This window comes from Bison bison, unplaced genomic scaffold (assembly GCF_000754665.1).
Source record: "Bison bison bison isolate TAMUID 2011002044 unplaced genomic scaffold, Bison_UMD1.0 scf7180017864105, whole genome shotgun sequence".
NCBI lineage: Eukaryota > Metazoa > Chordata > Mammalia > Artiodactyla > Bovidae > Bison > Bison bison.
This window is the reverse complement of record NW_011494677.1, coordinates 11601725-11619383: the sequence shown is the minus strand read 5'-3', so window position 1 is coordinate 11619383 and position 17659 is coordinate 11601725. Positions and strand designations below refer to the sequence as shown.

At 37.7% G+C, this 17659-nt stretch overlaps 1 protein-coding gene and 1 non-coding gene across 2 annotated transcripts in view; both read left to right on the top strand.

Moving 5' to 3' along the window:
• Window positions 1–17659, top strand: part of SGCZ (sarcoglycan, zeta) — a 395846-nt gene that overhangs the window by 253199 nt on the left and 124988 nt on the right. The gene's annotated exons all lie outside the window — the stretch shown is intronic.
• Window positions 1912–1983, top strand: TRNAC-GCA. The gene has a single exon. It is a non-coding gene; the product is annotated as a tRNA-Cys (tRNA).

The window sequence follows — 17659 nt, the reverse complement described above, 5'->3', positions numbered from 1 at the left end:
ATGCTGGGAGGGATTGGGGGCAGGAGGAGAAGGGGACGCCAGAGGATGAGATGGCTGGATGGTATCACTGACTCGATGGACGTGAGTCTGAGTGAACTCCGGGAGTTGGTGATGGACAGGGAGGCCTGGAGTGCTGCGATTCATGGGGTCGCAAATAGTCGGACACGACTGAGCGAGTGAACTGAACTGAACTGAATGTGAAAAATGGATGTGAGGATACCTAGTAGGATTACTGAGTAATATTAAGGTTCTACTTGAGTTTTCAATTGTGAACCCATTATGATATCACCTCCCTTATTTGTGTGATTATTTACAGCAGTTCTATTTTGTGGGAAAAGGCATAGAGCATTATCACCTAGATATTCACTCAAAGTTTCCATTTCTCAGTCTATATGAACAAAATGGAGAAGGAGTGGAAAGTATTTGAAAGAGAACGATTATAATGATGAACTAGATAAATGGTATTTGAAAAGAAAGAAAGCACAGTTATAAAGGAATAAGGGATAGGGAGAAGCGTGTCATTCAAAGGATCAGAGGTCTTTCTAAACTGAAACCAGACATTGTAACTGGGGCAAATCAAAGGATGAAGGTGGCAGAGAACACAGTGGAAAGCTTTATTTGTGATTTTGAAGATCTATTTTCTGATTTCAGTAAGCAGCCATAGAGGTCAGTGGCGAAGGAAGAGTTGAGGAAAAGGGGTTGTACATGGAGAGGTAAAATAAATGAGACCCTCGGTACTTAAAATACCAAGAATGATCATAGGACCACAGAGTAAGAGAATGAGCTGGTTTATAATATTCATGAATGTGTGTGTGTGTGTGCGTGCACGCATGTATGTGAAAGTCACAGTGGGAATGACCAGGAGACGGTTAATGTTGTAAATGAGTACAGGAACAGAAATGAATTAAATTGATAACAGGATTCTCAAAAAATATGTGGTATTTAGGAGAAAGAGGAATGATGATGCAGATGTGGAACAAAGATATATAATATACCTCTGACTCTGAGCTACAGTGGTATTTGGGAATTAATAGCTTTTAGGGAGTTTTGTAGGTAGATCAGTATCCATGAGGCTAATCAGAATTCAATTAAAACAAAGAAGGAGAAAATTTTTCTGAATACTGTTTGGGACATACGAAAATTTTCTTCAAGTAGTCAATGTACAACCAACATTTATTGAATTCCTTGTTTTTATAGCATGTAAGAAATAAATGGGGTTTCCCAGGTGGCGCTAGTGGTAAAGAACCCGCCTGCCAATCCAAGTAGACAAGAGACATGAGTTTGATCCCTGGGTTGGGAAGGTTCCTTGGAGGAGGGCATGGCAACGCACTCCAGTATTCTTTCTTGGAGAATCTCGTGGACAGAGGAGCCTGGTGGGCTGCAGTCCATAGGGTCACACAGAGTCATACACAACTGAGCACACACACACACAAGGAATATAAAGAAGACTAGGTTCATTGCCTTTAGCGACAGCCAATATGGCTTGAAGACTTTTTTGATATAGACTAAGATGAATACATTTAGTAATGTCAATGTTGGTAGGAGATTGATGACATTGAAAAACATTAGAATACAGTGCAAAGAAAATATGTATTTATTTGGGCACACTGAATTTGAGATGCAAAAGAATTTTATGTTTCAAGAATAATGTCATTTTTTGTCTCAAGACTCACAAATAGAGGTCCACATATATCTTGAAAGCATATTTTTTGTATTATAGTAAGATGTCATATCCAAATCTCCTCTATATGTTCTAGATTGACCCCAAGATCCTTTGTTGTTCTCTCACACTAAATATTTTTAATTCAAAAAGAGTATTTTTAGTGTATTTTTAGTAAGAGTTGACCGTGATCATCCTGCTTCTGTTTACCTAGTGTTTAGATTTTATGGATCTCTACATAGTCTATGGCTTCCCTGGTGGCTCAGAGGATAAAGCGTCTGCCTGCAATGCAGGAGACCCAGGTTCAATCCCTGGGTTGGGAAGATCCCCTGGAGAAGGAAATGGCAATCCACTCCAGTATTCTTGCCTGGAGAATCCCATGGAGAGAGGATCCTGGCGGGCTACAGTACACGGGGTCGCAAAGAATCGGAGACGACTGAGCGACTTCACACACACACACACACATAGTCTATACATTTGAGTCTCCACTTTTTAAAATTCAATTTGATTGGGTAGTGAAAGGATACTTTGTTTCTGATTCTCAAAGATTTGTAATATATAAAAGTTAAAAATCTACCTGTTGGATAAAAATGTTGCATAAATTAAGAATAACATAGAAAACTCACAGTAGCCAAAGACAGTAGAATTCGTGGTGGTAGAGTGCACATCAGATATTTTAAATAATATACATAAAGAATTCTGACATACTGCCTGGCACATAAGCACTCATGAAAAAGTTCTTATCAATATTATATAAACTTATCATTTCATTTAATTATAGTTAGTAATGACAGAGAAGGCAATGGCACCCCACTCCAGTACTCTTGCCTGGAAAATCCCATGGATGGAGAAGCCTGGTAGGCTGCAGTCTATGGGGTCGGGAAGAGTCGGACACAACTGAGCGACTTCACTTTTACTTTTCACTTTCATGCATTGGAGAAGGAAATGGCAACCCACTCCAGTGTTCTTGCCTGGAGAATCCCAGGGATGGGGGAGCCTGGTGGGCTGCTGTCTATGGGGTTGCACAGAGTCCGACACGACTGAAGCAACTTAGCAGCAGCAGCAGCAGCAGTAATGAGGTATTCATGCTTATGTTGATTATACTAAGTAGAAAACTAAAGTCTCATGGCTTCTCTATTTTAAATTATGTCTTGAATATACCCATTTTATGAAGCAATAAAGCTAGGGCTCTATCCCAAGAATATGAATATAAACCCTTTATACCATTTTAGTAATGAAAATCATATAAGGTCTCAAAACTTATAGCTGTGATAAAATATATACCATAGCAAAGGAAAACTTTGTCTTATCTGTAATAATGTCAACCTCATTTGAGGGGTTTAATTATCAAAATAAAAGTACCACTTTTATTCTCTATGTTATGCCATTTTCTTTTCTTATACTTTCTCCCTCTCTTGCGTTACCAATCTTGCCACTGTATGTATGATAATTGGCCAAGCAATTCATCTTTTTATAAGCTTGGTGAAAAAGCCAAAACATATGAACTAAGTGCAATGAAGAAAGAGTCAAATTAATAGTAACAAAAGCCTTAAAAACCTGATTTCTTTGGTGGAAAGAGGTTCAAAGTCAATTGCACAAAAATTTTCTTTACAACCTCAAAACAATCAGCAGGAATGATCATTATTGGTTGTGGTGTTTTCCAGTGTTGAGTATGACAGTATGTAAAATCTAAGTGCTGTTAAGAAACCATCAGAAATTTGAAGCCTTAGGTTCAGGAGCTCAAAGCATTATTCTCCTTAGAGTCACACTTTTTATGAACATAATATTAATGATGACATTGCATTTATTCTAGTCCCTCTGAAAATTTAGTGATAACAATATTTCTATTTTTTAAAGGGAAGAATTTAGTAGTGTTAGGCAGAGGAAAAAAATCTTACCTTGAGGTTATAGAAATATTTAATCATCTTGATTTTCTCCTACTTTGCTATAATGTATATTACATTAACTAGATTTATATTCCTACCTATTTTTGAAAATGAGATTGTTAAGACATTTTCCACGTTCTGACATATCAGAACATACAGACCATTCATTCATATGGATTCGGAATAGGATAATCCTAGTTATCATCTATAGCATTATGTTGTTATAATTGACAATGATGGGAGACTGTGTATGTGGTCTGCCTATACCTGTAATAAAAGTATATTAGATTAATTTGTTCCTTATTCATATCTGATTCCATTTGAACAAAATTCCAAATCATATGGCTCTGAACAAAGTCTTTATTTGCCTTCCACAATTAAAAAAGGCATTGACAAAATGCAAAGGGGTTGAGCAAATCCCCAAAACTGATTAATGTTTACATTTAGAGCTAGTTCATTTGACTAAGATCAAATGTTATTTAACAGACTGAGTTAAAGAAGGAGTTTTCACCAGGGGCTAGTTAATATTTATTTTCTCTAAGGACTAAACAAGAAAAGTTGGAATCCAATTCGTGATGATTCAGATTAGAAAAATAGAGAATATTTTATTCAGAGTTAGTAACTATCAGAGCAAATGTTATTGAATTTCTTTTGCATATGTTAAGATTGGCCTCCTTCTATCATCTGTGTGGAATAATACATGCAGCTTTAGCTGCCAAAAGTTGTGCACCGAAACCATATTTAATATTGTGGTGTGATAATATGAGCCACAGTTAAGGATCCTTCATGTATCTTTGCACTTTCATTAATAAACTAGATTCAAAATTAATTTTTATTGTGAAATAATTAGATTTATGGACTCATCTATTTCAGTTGGCTTGTTCTCTTTATTATAGAATGAGTTTTAAAAAGTTTAATCTTAAATAAGATTTAATATTTTTAAAAATGTAATCTTTAATTTTTTTTTAATTCTCTATAGAATTTAAGATTTGCATCCATCTCATTGCAGTAGTTTATAGCTTTTATGATCCTGGCTATCTATGGTTGTAGTTTTGTTTGTTTTAGCAAGTATACAGATGAACCTGAACTGTAAGTTATTTAGCATATCATAAAGTTTGCAAATGTATGTTTTAGGAATGTTCTATATTCCTAAAGTCTCTCTCTATATTCCTAAAGTTCTATATTCTTAAAGGCTCAAGGAAAATACAAGGTGAACTCAGGTAACTAGCTTTTGTACATTTCCACAAAAAAAAGAGCATATTACACATTGCAGTTTTCCCTTGTCTGCCGCTGTATTCAGTGTGTTCCTGCATATTTCATTGCACTGGTTGTACATATAGTTACGGTTATTTTTACAATAACTATGCAGTACCCCAGAGGTTGAATTCAGGAAATGAAATTGAAAGTTATTGAAATTTGAGGAACAATTGTCCAGTGATATATAGAAACAAGAGACTAACTTGATTTTGCCCCTTATAAATGAACAAAATTGATTAGCAAGTGAATCAAGTTGCCCTTCAATTCTGTATCAAATGGCCAGTGAAAGCTTTGATTACTAAAATCTATACAATTAAAATATGATAAATTCCTAGTTATGTGGGTCTACTATCAAAAGCTTCACCCCAGTGTTATTTCAACAATAAGCATAATTGACAGTGTTATAGCTCTGAAGTTTTGTATAGACATTATAAAGTCCTATAAAGAAAATTAAACAGAAACAAGAACTTCTGTACCAATAATTAACCATTTTTAGCAATTAAAAATGTATAATTTTACATTAAATGGTCAGCTAATATGGCTACTGATTCTGTTCCTTAAAACTTAACCTGAGAGAGGTTCCAGAAGCAAGAGTTTTATGAATCTTGTAAACCAGTATACAAACTTCAATAATATACAGTTATAAAATGAGTGTTACTGTGTTCCAATAAAGTTTCAGATCAATATATCTCAAAATTAACCATAGTCAGAAATTGTTTGGGCAATAGAGTGTTCATCTGTGATGGATTTTGCAAAGATAAGACATACTTACATCTGTATTCTTTGTTTTAACCTCTAAAGGTACCTCTGCAAACACTCAACTAGGTCTTTGATTTTTCATTTTCAAAAATAAACTAGATAGCTACAGTTTGAGGATCAGGAGCTAAAATAACACCTTGAGGTATTATTTAGTTCATAGACTAGATTAATAATACTTCTTTAGATTAAAAGCTTAAAGTACTGTACATTTTTCTACAGGAGATTCAGTTCTATTAGTGACCCATGAAGTGATCTCTTCAACGTCACCACCCTTTTCCATAAAACATCACTGTGTGTGATTCATTACAAGTACTGGCACTGATTCTTTTTCCAGAAGCGACTAATCATAGCGACTGATTGACACTTAAAGAAGAAAAATTCATCATTTTGACTAAAAAGATACTTGTGACTAATGAATAACATAAACAGTAGAAAATATGATCTCCTTTTGAAATGGTTCATCAGATTGTCACCACTCCTTTTGCCGTTACTACCACCCGCTGTTGGCAGTCTGTAATTAGCCCTGCCTGGAGTCAGGAAGGAAAAAACTGCAGGCAGGCCAATGTTCTGATGGTGAAAAGACGTGTGTGCGTATAATCTCAAGACCCACTGACTTATTTTGCTTGTTTCTTTATTTGTTGCAATATTGGAAGTGGATCACCTATTCATTCTGGGCCGGTCAACTCAGGAATTGTGTACAGTTACCTCCTCTGATGCAAGCAAACCAAGAAAAAAGTAAATAACCCCACCATCTAACATAGACAGATCTTGGGTACCACCAGCTTTTACATACTGTTGTCTTGAAAAGCCATGAGATAGAAGTAGGGTAATGGGTTCTGTTTTTGCTTCTCTTGGGCTCCATCCACTCACTTAGCTTGCTGGCTGAAGTCCTGGAGACTGCTTACTTTGGTCTCCAGTTATGAAATTACTCTACTGTTGCAACTGTTCCTATAAGAATTCGTGAAACCCCATGCTTGACACTGACAAACAAAAGATGCCTGTGAGGTTGACTGACCAGTTCCACGAAGCTCTGAATTCCTTAAATGCAAGCCAGGAGCTTGTGGGAGTTAAGGCCCTGTGGCACAGCCTTTGATCAGTAGGGGTTAGGGAACCAGATCATTATTGACTCTGACAGATGAGTTTTCTCAGATGTCACTGTTCCTAAGGCTTCTCTGATGATGAATGGCAATCAGCAGCTATCTGGGTAACCCTTCTCATTGTATGTGTTCTTCCTTCTTCCCAGTCTCACTGCCTCCACCCCTCATCACTGCTCCTCAGGAACAACTGGCACTCCTTAATAAAATGTTAGCACATAAACTTTTGTCTCAGGCTCTGATTTCTAGGGAATTAAACTTAGGATAGGTAATTAAGATTAAATTAGGTAGGAAAACAAAAGTGGAGCAATGTCTTTTTATTTCATTTTTAAGAGACATCTCATTAAATGCCTAGACTGAGAACTAGGGCCATTTCTTTAAAACATCCATTTATCAGGGGGGAGATGTGGTCTTCTAGGAATCTGTGACAGCAACTGACATATTTTTGTATGCTGAGAATTTAAAAGCACCTTGAAGATTCTTAGAGTTAATTCTCATGGGCATTTGTGTATATCATGAGCCCATCAAAAATGTGAAGTCCAACATAGAGGTCAATCATAGCAGAACATCAGCTTCTTCATTATGATAATTTAATGAGATACTACTGCTGTTAGTGAGCCAAATATTTGGCCTGATGATTGCAAGGAGATTTAGCTTTTAGCTTGAATATTATACCTAGAAGAATATATGCTGCTTGGAAAGAAGCATCTAGAGAATATATGCTGCTTGGAAAGCAGCATCTAGAGAATATGGAAACCTCTGAGACCCTGCTATCACTATCTCACAATCTTTGATCCTCCTTTAAGACCTTTTCAACTTGACATGAGTTGCCTGAATCTTAATGCAATCACTAATCTCACAATATTGCTTCTAGGCATAGTTTTACCCTTGAGGTCATTTTGTTCCCTGTAGTCTTAATGTAACTATTTGGAGGTCTGAGCAGGGAGAAGTAGATCATTTAGATGTTGTTATACTCTGTGTGTGTGTTAGTCGCTCAGTCATGTCTGACTCTATGTGACCCCATGGACTGTAGCCCACCTGGCTTCTCTGTCTGTGGAATTCTCCAAGCAAGAATATTGGAGTGGATTGCCATGCCCTCCCCCAGGGGACCTTCCTGACCCAGGGATCGAACCCAAGTCTCCAGCCTTGCAAGCAGACTCTTTACCATCTGAGCCACAAGGGAAGCCTCCTGTTATATTCTAGTGACTATTAAACTGTTTGAAAATAAGTAGAATTAATGAATATTGTACATTTTATGCAATCATTCTTTTAACTTTGTCCCTCCCACATATGTTCCAGATGATGTGCTTGTGACACTTTTTTCCTACAGTCAACATACTATTAATAGCAATTTAGAAATTCTTAATTCATCAATCATTTATTTCTTGATTGATTTTAATGAGACTGCCTTCAGTCAAGTTGAAAAGGCAGATAGATATGTGAACAAATCATATAGAACCTCATATTTGTTAAAAGCTGGAGTTAGAAGAAGAGGAAATGACTATTTGTGATTGGAGTAATGAAATATTATTTGTGCTAGCATTTGAATTTCAGTAGATAACGAAGAGAGAAAGGTACTTCATGCAAAGGAAGCAGGTTTATCAGCTCAGTTCAGCTCAGTCGCTCAGTCTCATTCGTGTCCAGCTCTGCAACCCCATGGACTACAGCATGCCAGGCCTCACTGTCCATCACCAACTCCCAGAGTTTACTCAAACTCATGTCCATCAAGTCGGTGATGCCATCCAATCATCTCACCCTCTGTCGTCCCCTTCTCCTCCTTCCTTCAATCTTTCCTGGCATCAGGGTCTTTTCAAATGAGTCAGCTCTTCGCATCAGGTGGCCAAAGTAGTGGAATTTCAGCTTCAACATCAGCCCTTCTAATGAAGTTGAAAATTATGAAAAAACATAGCCCATTCCACAATCTCTTTGCAGTCAAATGTTTTTGAACTTTCAGAAATAAGAAGTGGGGAACGTTGGGAGTCAGTAATGAAGACTTAGGCAGATGCGCCACTGAAAATGTTGGCTGTATCATTCTGGAGAAATTGGACTCTATTTGATATGTGAAACAAAACCTGGAATGATTTAAACCATGAGCAGGATGGGAAGATAGAATAAAATGATCAGAAAAATTTTAGACTCATTCTCTTGAAGACAGCATAGGATACTGATTAGAAGAAGAAGAAAGCATTGTAGGGAAATAGGAATGTTTTAGAACCTTCCAAGTAAAGGATAAGCCCCTAAATTAAGTTAGTAGATACAGAATATGTGTAGAGGGGGCAAATATTCTAGAAAGATTCTAGTAATAGAAAATATATAAAATTATTCAGACCTGATGAAAATTTGTCAATGATCTCATGAGAGATAAGTCAAGAAGCACTTACATGTTTCTTCATGAGAGCACATGGTAAAGTATCTAAATTCAAAATAACTTCAATCATTTAAAAAAAAGCAGACTTGTCAAATACCTGCTACATTTCAATCATTGTGATAAGCAATGGGAATACAAAAATGAATTCTACATGTTATCTGAGAATCTATGACAAGATTAAATGGAATTGTTTTAATCACAGTTTCAGTTGAGATCCAAGAACATACACACTACATTTCAAAGTAAAGTCCAAGACCACCATACAGGACTTGCAGCTCAGAAGATAATTTGTACTATTCATAATATCCACCAAACTAAGGATACACCACTACAGTGTTTTGTATAATAGAAGAGACTTTTAGTTTATTTATATTTAATTGAAGGATAATTTCTTTACAGTATTATGTCTGGGTAGAAGAGAATTTTTAAAGAGCTTTTCATGTATCAGTGTTCTGCTGTTCCCCAAAGAAGTACGTTTACCTCTAGCACAGGGAGTGGCTCCAAGTGAAGGTGTCATGTATGTCCCTGAGAACTCAATAGACAAAGTGGACCAATATTTGGCTCAAGCCTGACAGATTTAAAAGGTTAGAGGCTGGCACATCGGGGTGACTGTCACTGCTCAAATTTGGCAAACTAAGAATCCTGAGTGTTTCCCCTGAACACACTGTTAGTCCTACATGGATGTGAGCTGCCCTGGGCTGTCTTAGAGCTAAATGGGCTGTCAGCAGGGAGAAAGTGGCTTGTATACGGGTGTGGTCCAGGATTCCCAGGAGTAAGAAACCAGTCTCAGACTACCAGCTTGGGGAGAAGCAGTCCATTGTATAAAGAATCCTGCAGGTGATGAATCTCCTACAGTTGGGAGTTGTCCCCAGTGAATCAAAGAAACAAGTTTTCCAAAAAGATGAAAGCCTCTAAGCACCTTCAGTGGATGTAAAGTGCTAACTCCAGCCCAGAGCGGTGTTAGTGAAATAACATTTCCGGTTCCTTTACTTTCCCCCCACCCCCGACATGGTCTGATACAGAGTAGAAGAAAAAGGGCGTGTGAAGTGCTGAGAGGTCAAAGAGAGGAAGGAAATATATGCATCTTCTCTTTAATTATGAAGAAAGCTAGAGTCAGGAGGCCCAAGATGAGGGAGAGGGGCCGAAGTCTGACACTCTTGAATAGTACACCGGATTAGGCACATGGATTATTAAAAAAAGGACTTCCCATTTTCTCAGAATATTCAGAAAATTCACTGGTCTTTGACTATAAATTTCATCCAAAGGGATAGGGAAGAAGTGGTTCTACTAAGCAGGTTAGAATAAGCCACAAAGGAAAACCATAATTCCCTCTATGGGTTGACATTTGGTTTCCATAATGATTAGAAAGCTTGCAGTTTTCAAATGCTTGGATATTTGGCCATGGTTAGTTAATTGAAATTTGCCTATATAACTGTCGGCACATGGTCAGTCCACCCCACATTCTCTGCATTCTCCTATGTCCATGACAGAGTTAAAGTAGGTGATCTCTGTGAAGTCTCATATCCAAATCTAAAATTCTGAGTTCAGTTGAAGAATATTGCTCTGATATATTTAACTTGTATAAGAGACGTTAATGACTGGGAAAATATGAATGTCTGTCTCATTTGAATGTCTGGGAATCATGAATACAAAAGTATAAGCATTAAATTTTTGTTTTTAAAAAAGTATAGAGAAAAGACATATTTGAGGTTGTTCAAATAAATGTTTATGAAGTCTCCAAATGAATATCATGTAAGAGAAAGCTAAATTTGGAATACATTTTGAAGGAGATTGTCATATATTATAGCATGGAAGGAAAGTAAGAGAAGGCTATATTAAATTTTGGTAACACTAAAAATGGATAAGGCAATGACAACCCACTCCAGTACTCTTGCTTGGGAAATCCCATGGACGGAGGAGCCTGGTAGGCTGCAGTCCGTGGGGTCTCGAAGAGTTGGACGCGACTGAGTGACTTCTCTTCCACTTTTCACTTTCATGCATTGGAGAAGGCAATGGCAACCCACTCCAGTGTTCTTGCCTGGAGAATTCCAGGGATGGGGGAGCCCGGTGGGCTGCCATCTATGGGGTCGCACAGAGTTGGACACGACTGAAGTGAGTTAGCAGCAGCGGCAGCAGCAACACTAAAAAAAGTACAATGTACAGATTTTAAATTGCTTATAACTTAAACCTGTGGTCTAAAATCAAGCTCAATTTGCTTTCCTCAAACGTTTCTAGTTAAAGTCCATCATAATTTAGTAAGTTGAATATTTATAAAAATCAACTGTTTCCTTTATTGGGAAGAACTAGTTATAATCTTTAACTTCTCTGATGGCTCAATGGTAAAGAATCTGCCTGCAACGTGGGAGACCCAGGTTCAATCCCTGGGTTGGGAAGATCCCCTGAAGAAGAGAATGGCAACCCACTCCAGTATTCTTACCTGGAGAGTTCCAAGGACAGAGGAACCTGGTGCCCAGCAGGCTACAATCCATGGGTTTCAAAGAGTCAAACACGACTGAGTCACTAACACAAATGCACACACAGTCATAATCTTTAAAAATGCGGATTCATTTTGATATTTGGCAAAACTAATACAATTATGTAAAGTTTAAAAAATAAAAAAAAAGTGCTGGAAGTCAAGTATTGAATTCACTTGAAAATTCTATTGAACTTCTCCTATGGTTTTTAATACTTTATTTTTGCTATGAAATGTTTTTTTTTTTGTTGTTCAGTCACTAAATTGTCTCTGACTCTTTGTGACCCCATGAACTGCAGCATGCCAGGCTTTCATATCCTTCACTGTCTCCCAGAGCCTGCTCAAACTCATGTCCATTGAATCAGTGATGCAATCCAACCATCTGGTCCTCTGTCGTCCCCTTCTCCTCTTGCCTTCGATCTTAACCAGCATCAGGGTCTTTTCTAATGAGTTGGTGCTTTGCATCAGGTGACTCAAGTATTGGACCTTCAGCTTCAGCATCAGTCCTTCCAATGTATGTTCAGGATTGATCTCCTTTTGGATTGACTGGTTGGATCTCCTTGCAGTCCAAGGGACTCTCAAGAGTCTTCTTCAACACCACAGTTCAAAAGCATCAATTTTTCGGTGCTCAGCTTTCCTTACAGTCCAACTTTCACATCCATACGTGACTACTGGAAAAACCATAGCTTTGACTAGAGGGACCTTTGTTGGCTAAGTGCTGTCTCTGCTTTTTAATATGCTGACTAGGTTTGTCACAGCTTTTCTTCCAAGGAGCAACTGTCTTGTAATGTTACAGGTGCAGTCACTGTCTGCATTGATTTTGGAGCCCAAGAAAATGAAAATGAAATCTGACACTGTTCCTCCTATGAAGTAATAGGAATTCCCTGGTTGCTCAGGTGGTAACCAATCTGCCTGCAATGTTGGAAACCTGGGTTTGATCCCTGGGTTGAGAAGATTCCCTGGAGAAGGGTATCTTCCATTATTAGAAGAATACCCACTAGAATGCTAGAATACCCACTCTAGTATTCTTGCCTGGAGAATTCCATGGAGAGAGGAGCCTGGGGCCTGGCAGGCTATAGTCTATGGATTGCAAAGAGTAGAGCACGCACGTGTAATAGGACTGGGTGCCATGATCTTTGGTTTTTGAATGTTGTGTTTTAAGCCAGCTTTTTCACTCTCCTCTTTTACCTTCATCAAGAGATTCTTCAGTTCCTCTTTGCTTTCTGCCACTAGGGTGGTGTCATCTGCATATTTAAGGTTGTTGATATTTCTCCCAGCAATCTTGATTCCAGCTTGTGCTTCATCCAGCCCAGCATTTCGTGTGTTGTACTCTGCAGATAAGTCACATACGCAGGGTCACAATATACAGTACAGTACTTGACGTACTCCTTTCCCAATTTAAAACCAGTCCATTGTCCCATGTCCAGTTCTAACTGTGGCTTCTTGTCCTGCATACAGGTTTCTCGGGAGGCAGGTAATGTGGTCTCAAATGTTTAGAATAAAATTTACTTCACTATAATTTAAAACAGCAACAATAGTTTAAGAAATTGTATTCTTAAGATTAGTTTCCATGGGGACTGGAGATGGGACTGCAAGGTGAGATTACGGAGGTAAACAGTTGTCCTCCACTCCGATGGAAATTCTGTTCTTTCTGAATGGGTGGTATTATGCTACCTATTTCCTGCTGGAATTCTTCATATTTCTGTATAAAGGTCTCTTGCTCCCATACCCAACAGCCAATCTAGTACTGGATGTGATGCTCTTCCTGTATCTCGGAATTGAAATAATTCTACTACTTTTTGAAACAACCTAAACATCTATCACCGCTGGAGCGTTACTTTGCCAACAGAGGTCCATCTAGTCAAAGTTATGGTTTTGCCAGTAGTCATGAATGGATGTGAGAGTCGGACTATAAAGAAAACTGAGGGCCAAAGAATCGATGCTTTTGAACTGTGATGTTGGAGAAGACTCTTGAGAGTCCCTTGAACAGCAAGGAGATCCAACCAGTCCATCCTAAAGGAAATCAGTCCTGAATATTCATTGGAAGGACTGACGCTGAAGCTGAAACTCCATCTTTGGCCACCTGATGTGAAGAACTGACTCATTTGAAAAGACCCTGATTCTGGGAAAGATTGAAGGCAGGAGGAGAAGAAGAGACAAAGGATGAGATGGTTGGATGGCATCAACTGACTAAATGGACATGAGTTTGAGTATACTCCGGGTGTTGGTGATGGACAGGGAGGCCTGGAGTGCTGCAGTCCATGGGGTCGAAAAGAGTTGGATACGACTGAGCAACTGAACAGAACTGAACTAATTCTTAAGATTATATATCAATATATACAAATATATCTATATTAATATATACAAATAAACTATCAATAAAACAAGCAAATATGTTTCTAAAATATATTTAGAAAAAGATTTAATAAAAGGAAGATAACCTGAAGACTTCTTTCCTAAAGCCTGTTTCTAATAAATAACATCAGGAGAGAAGGCCATCTGTCTGTTTGCTTGTTAGAAATTTGCAGGTGTGTTTGCTAAAATAATCACATCTTTCTTGTAAAACAACAAAAAGAATTGGACAACTTTAAAATCTCTGAGGTATATACTTAGTATTCAGCTTGCATTTGATACTCCCTGTGTTTCTTTTCTTTGTTAAGGACAAGCACTGAAATACTTGTCCTTATATATATATACCATATATACCACATTGCAGGCAGATTCTCTACCATTTGAGCCACCAGGGAAGCCCTTACCCAACCAGTCATGTCCGACTCTTTGTGACCCCATGGACTATACAGTCCATGGAATTCTCTAGGTCAGAATACTGGAGTGGGCAACCTTTCCCTTCTCCAGGAAATCTTCCTAACCCAGGGGTCAAACCCAGATCTCCCTCATTGTAGGTGGATTCTTTACCAGCTGAGCCACAATGGAAATCCAAGAATACTGTAGTTGGTAGCCTATCCCTTCTCCAGTGGATCTTCCCAACCCAGCAATTGAACTGGGGTCTCCTGAATTGCAGATGGATTCTTTACCACCTGAGTTATCAGGGAAGTCCCTTCTTACCCAACACATATAAGTTAAAATGTATGCTATCACATATTTTTGGATTTTTCTTGGTTGAAGATTCAGAATAGAATATTTAAACATTCTAAACACAGGGATTTGGAGCAGTTTGGTAGTACAAACATTTTAATTGATAGTATTAGAAATATACATTTAAATGCCATTATAATTATTGAGAAAGCTCACCAGGAGATTTGATGAGAACTAGATTCTGGGAATGTCCTGGGAGAGTGGGAGGACTTGAGTTGGTACTCAAAAAGAGTCAGATGAAGTAGCTCTGGACAAGGTTTAAATAGACAAATAGTGGCCAAGCATAATTCCAGCAGATTCTTGTAGGCCAGGGCTGACTTAAAGGTGCCGCATGGAATCAACACTAGTACAGGTTACATTTTTTTGAATGACAATTTTGATGATTTTGGTTAGGATGAAATGTTTGGTCTTATTGTAAATTCCTAGAGCTTGAAAACTGATCCCCTGCAGAATCATTTTCTTGTCTTGCTGGACACTATCAGCAATAGCACAGAGACCTCAAAATACAAAACTTTACAATAGTGTTCTTAATGATCTTTCAATTTTTTCATAGACTTGTACTGTGCCCTTCTGTATTTTTCTCTCATAAACTACTATAGTTTTATTTGAAATCTACAGTTGGCTTAAGCAAAATTTAAAATGTTATTGTTTACTATGTAGTGTTAAAGAAAGCCTGATTTTCATTAAACACAAACATAACAGTGAAAACAAAACTAAAACAAAAAATATTTGTTTTATTTTTTTAATTTAATTTTATTTTTAAACTTTACATAATTGTATTAGTTTTGCCAAATATCAAAATGAATCCACCACAGGTATACATGTGTTCCCCATCCTGAACCCTCCTCACTCCTCCCTCCCCATACCCTCCCTCTCTGGGTCGTCCCAGTGCACTAGCCCCAAGCATCCAGTATCACGCATTGAACCTGGACTGGCATCTCATTTCATACATGATATTTTACGTGTTTCAATGCTATTCTCCCAAATCTTCCCACCCTCTCCCTCTCCCACAGAGTCCATAAGACTGTTCTATACATCACTGTCTCTTTTGCTGTCTTGTACACAGGGTTATTGTTACCATCTTTCTAAATTCCATATATATGCGTTAGTATACTGTATTGGTGTTTTTCTTTCTGGCTTACTTCACTCTGTATAATAGGTTCCAGTTTCATCCACCTCATTAGAACTGATTCAAATGTATTCTTTTTAATGGCTGAGTAATACTCCATTGTGTATATGTACCACTGCTTTCTTATCCATTCATCTGCTGATGGACATCTAGGTTGCTTCCATGTCCTGGCTATTATAAACAGTGCTGCGATGAACATTGGGGTACACGTGTCTCTTTCCCTTTGTGAAGCAATTCCAAGAGATTTTTTTTTTACTTTTCAGAAAATGCTTGATTTAAAATTTCAGAAAAAAATTGTGTAAAAAACACAAATGCAGATAAGTGTTAGCATAAAAAAGTTGATAAAGGATTTCTCAATTTTGTTTGATTTTGTTCTTGTGACACAGTGGGTCCTTAGGGTACAGGATTATGCTTCTTTTATCAGACATATTTTCTTAATTTAGATAGCTATGTGTATGTCTGTGTATGCATTTTTTTTAGCATTGTTTAAAATACCTTTTGATTGGGCCCTGCATCCTTTTTCCTAGATTTTATTGTTATGTGTCATGATACATATTTGATGATAATAAATTATAGTGAAAGTGAAAGTTGTTCAGTCATGTCCAACTCTTTGCAACCCCATGAACTATGCAGTCCATGGAATTCTCCAGGTCAGAATACTGGAGTGGGTAGCCTTTCCCTTCTCCAGGGGATCTTCCCAACCCAGGGATTGAACCCAGGTTTCCAGCATTGCAAGTGGATTCTTTACTATCTGAGCTATCAGGGAAGCCCCATGGGTTATTAATCCAAGGCCCTGATGTTTTAAAATTTGAATACAGTAAAAAGGAAAACATTAATCTAAATTATTCTAAGAAATTTAAAAAAGATAATAGATGTCTTTTTCAAATTGAATATAGCAGTTAGAGGGAACAAATACTCTCTAGACTATATTTTGATGGGACTAGATAGTTCTAATTATTCTTGTACTTTCCAATACTACTAGCCAAGTGGAATATTGGATTTTAAATTAACTAGTATTAAAACTTTGAATTAGTTCTTCATTTGGTCAATATTTTGACGAGTAAATCTATGGAAAAGTATAAGCCATCTAGTTAGCTCAGTAAACTTATATTTGACCTTTATTCAAATGAGCAGATTAACCATGCATTTTTCTACAGAGGCTGGTAAATACAATGTTCAGTCAAACTTTTTAAGGAAGTAAATTCATTATAGAACTTCAGTTAAAAAAATTTTTTTGAAAAAATTGGTGATTTATATGACCTCAGTTTCCAAAGAAATATTTATAGTAAAATTATACTTTAATACAAAGAGCATGAACAATCTAAATGTTTGCTTGATGGATTGAGTTGATGAAGCCATCCAATCATTTCATCCTCTGTTGACCCCTTCTCCTCTCGCCTTCGGTCTTTCCCAGCATCAGGGTCTTTTCCAGTGAGTCAGCTCTTTGTATCAAGTGGCCAAAGTATTGGACCTTCAGCTTCAATACTTCAGCAAAGTATTGAACATTCAGCATCAGTCCTTCCAATGAACATTCAGGATTGATTTCCTTTAGGATTGACTGGTTTGATCTCTTTGCTGTCCAAGGAACTCTCAAGAGTCTTCTCCAACACCACAGTTAACAAGTATAAATTCCTTGGTGCTCAGCCTTCTTTATGGTCCAACTCTCATATCTGTACATGACTAATGGAAAAGCCATCAGATCAGATCAGTCGCTCAGTCCTGTCTGACTCTCTGCCACCCCATGAATTGCAGCACTCCAGGCCTCCCTGTCCATTACCAACTCCCAGAGTACACTCAGACTCACATCCATTGAGTCAGTGATGCCATCCAGCCATCTCATCCTCTGTCGTCCCCTTCTCCTCCTGCTCCCAATCCCTCCCAGCATCAGAGTCTTTTCCAATGAGTTAACTCTTCGCATGAGGTGGCCACAGTACTGG